Genomic DNA, 3,914 nt, shown 5'->3' on the forward strand with positions numbered 1-3,914 from the left:
AGTACACCAACACCATCACCGCCAAACCCCACACCATCGATATCCCAGCGTCACCGCACCTTTTCGTTGTCCAAGTTCACCGCCACCGACCCGCAACCGGCGAATATCAAGAATACGTCCCAAAGACTCCTGCGATCAACTGCAACATTTTGAGAAATTTGGGATCAAACCTTTTCGTAGAGAAAGTCCTAAATTCTCTGCATATTATTATAAGTTTGAGGAGTCTACTGCCATGGCAGTGCAGCACAATATGTGCACCTCAAAAGATTCTTGATGAACATTTATATTTTAAGTGAACACGCGAAAAAGAAAGTAAAAAACAAAAAGGAGACGAGAAGGGGTTTGGGGGAAAAAGAGTCTCCATTAACGAAAGTAACTTTTGAACACAGGGAAAAGAGAACATAATGCCTTTGATCTCTTGCTTGGTTCTGGAATTGTCTTTTATTTCAAGACAACTTCACTGTCTCCTTTGCTCCCAATGGTCTGATCTGCCATTTCTGCAAATTAAAGGTAAGGAGCAAACGGCAGCTTTTCAGGATTGACCAGAAGGGGAGAGAATTCGCCGGTATGCGTTCGAACCGTGTGGCATTTGAAAAGAAGCAGGCCCTATTTATACTTGTACCTGAGAGAGATCGATGTGATTAAGATTGTGTATGACAGCTGGATCTCTAAAAGGATTTATCGCGCTTCTAAATTTGTTTTCCAAGTAGAGACCTCAAAAAAATGCGACCTTGAAAGGGGATGATGACCTGTCAACAGACGTGGCACTGGAGGTCGATTTATCCCCTCAAGCTGAAATAGAGTAAGGCACAAATTAGATTTATAATTTGGGCAAATTCCTGGATCTGATGCCTATTTATGGTTGGCATTATCGGTTTTGAGATTGGAACTTGATATGTTATTTGACCTATCTTTGAATGTGAGTCAATCTTGGATTAGGCTATAATTGGCTGGTATTTTTGAGTATCTAGGAAACTAGATATTTGCTTTGTCCTATTATGGGACTCATGGGGGCAAAATAGATTTATTTGGAAGACATGCGTTTTGTGAATAATCTATATTAGACCTAACTCTACCTCTCATGAGCTGTTACTGCATGAGGCCTTCATAGATTAGCCTCGTTCGTTTCACGTTGGCTTGAAATATCATCAGTGTCAGTAATTTCCCAAAGCTGTGGGATGTAAAATACATTGGTAAGGGAGTGTTTAAGGTCTTGAGTGATTAGTGACTTCTTTTGCCGTAACATATCGAATGTCCGATTGCATGTACGCTTTATCTTTGTTAATAAATTGAAGATGATACTACGATGTAAAATTTTGAAATAGGACTGAAAACTGGATTATCTAAATCAAAATTACTTCAATAATGAAAACTGAATTTTTTAATGGTATTGACTCTTGATTAAACTAAAAAACATTTATTTCCATTAGTTCATCCTATAGTATTAGGAAGATTGAGTTATATTAAAAAAATTCAGTAGTAACTCAATGCGAAGCTTATAATCTATATGTTCACCAGTTTAAAAGTATAGATGGTCTCCATAATTATAGTCTCGTTAATTTTTTTCCTAAATAATGCTGCTTCTTCTTTGTTTTTGGTCAAATAGTATCCTTAATGCCATTTTTCAAGTAATCAAACACGGAAATTGTCGCAATTTGTTCAATTCACTTTAAACTATACGATAAATATTTTAAATAAAGTAGATCCTTCTAAAAGCTTGACGTTGATATATTATAAAAATCATGACCGGCACTTCTTTTACCTCAAAACCTATATTATCTTAAACAAATTAAATAGAAATTGAAAAAAAAATTATGTTTTAAGGAACATAATCAGTATATCAATAATACCTTTGTTTAAAATATTCAGCGATATGAAATTGAAAATTTTTAAAATCTACTTCCATGAAATTAAATTTGATAATTGAAGTCACTAGCTTTTCGCAACGTAGTCGATGAGATGAGATGTCGGACGGAAAAGTTATGTCCAATCAAAGTTTGGTCAAATTTGTAAAAACTTTACGCAAATATTTTTCCCAATTTGACTATCACGGGCTTTCCTTAAGTTTAATAATTGAGTTAACGGGACATCAATGGAAATACTATACTCAGTCAAAATTTGGCTAAATCTGCATAAAATCACATGAAAACTTTTCAAAGTTTTCTCAATTTAATGAATTGAACTGAGTAGACCCATTAAATGGGTAAGTTGGGTCAAAAATAGCCCATCCAACTCAAATTGACTTAATTAATAAGTTTTTATTCATTTTTTCACAATATAATTTTAGTGGTCCATATCCAATCCGAAATCAATTTTCTCCTTAAATTGTTGCAGCAACTCCATAGATTAATTCGTCAAGTCTTGGGCAACTCAGTGGAATGGGTTTTGGACTGGGACATGGACATAACTGTGAGGTGAATGGTGTTGGATCTTACCCGAGTGACTAGTAACGCCCTCCCTCTTATTTGCTCTCGTAAATCGATTCGCTTCCAAGTATTGACCGGCCACGGTGACCATCTCCTTCAAAACTAACGCTAGAGGGATTTTAGTCCAAGAAACAAACCGCGACCAAACACTAGGATAGCTAGTATAAACACCTAGAGGGGGTGAATAGGTGCACAAACAATTTGTCGAGATACGGAAGCTATTCTTGGCAAACGATAGAAAGGAAATTCTCTTGATTAACAAAATGAAATACGATCGAGGTAGAGAGAGTGAGGAAGAGAAAATTGAACACATGATTTATAGTGGTCAGCTTATTCCAATCCTACGTCCACTCTTTCCACCGACTGCCCCACCGGCTGGATTTCACTATGATCAAAAGAGGTTACAGCACAACTTTGCCTTGATTCCAAGGTGTAGATGTTCTTTCACACCTCCTCAAGGTTTCTCACAAATATAGACTCTCTTTTGTATACAAGTATTTGCTCAAAGGAATTGTCTAAACAAAAGGAGCTTCGAGACTTTGGAATTCTTCTATCGCGCACAACCCGAACAACTAAGAACGTCTTCCTTATATACTCCTTTATGCCATCATACCGTTGGCACTTACCAAAGGAATTCCTCCAATCTACCCGTTGGACGGAATCACTTAGGAAGATTGTTCGAGCTATTAAAGGAACGTGTTGATAGCATCAATCCTTGTTCACCCATACAATCGGGATCTCGGTTTCCATAAGTAGAACCTTCCAATAATATTTAGACAATCATCGAATTCTTCTTCACGAATCAATCTCGATCAATCAAAGGATTCATTATACGTTTTTCCAGCCACGAGATCTTCTCCGGATGATAAGGTTAAATCCTTAACGAAACATTCACTTAGGATAGCCTTTCTTCAACGGATTAGAGATTGTCAATGAGGATAGACTTTGAGTCTTGAGTTTGGCTGTCCTGAGGTCTTCGGACTTTAAATAATGAGTACTGTGCCTTCAAACTAGATCGATAGAAACGTTTTGTCAACTTCAAAACACTTCAAGAAGATTTCTCCAACAATCTCCCCTTTTGATGGTGACAAAACTTTCATAGATTTGGATAACTTTGACACCGCAAACATTTCTCAAACACATATGCATATCTTATAGAGATAAATGGCTAAAAGAATAACACTAAATGCAACCACAAAATAGGTTAGTCTAGTATATGATAAAGCCATCCATAAGATATCAATACTAGTTTAATAGAAGCAGTCAAGTCCAAGTCTAGTTCGGTTTCATCCGGACACAAAACAAAGTCAAAGTCAAACAGAGTTTAAAAAATAATCCAACAAACAGCTTAAAAGTTTAATGATTGAAGGTTTGAAAGTTGCTCAAATCTTGCATCTCTCCCCCTTTTGTCATCATTAAAAAGGATGAGATGAAGTCAAGATTGCTTGGGAACGCGGACAAGTGGAAATCTTCCATAGATCGAACGAT

This window comes from Eucalyptus grandis, chromosome 3 (assembly GCF_016545825.1).
Source record: "Eucalyptus grandis isolate ANBG69807.140 chromosome 3, ASM1654582v1, whole genome shotgun sequence".
Classification (NCBI taxonomy): domain Eukaryota; kingdom Viridiplantae; phylum Streptophyta; class Magnoliopsida; order Myrtales; family Myrtaceae; genus Eucalyptus; species Eucalyptus grandis.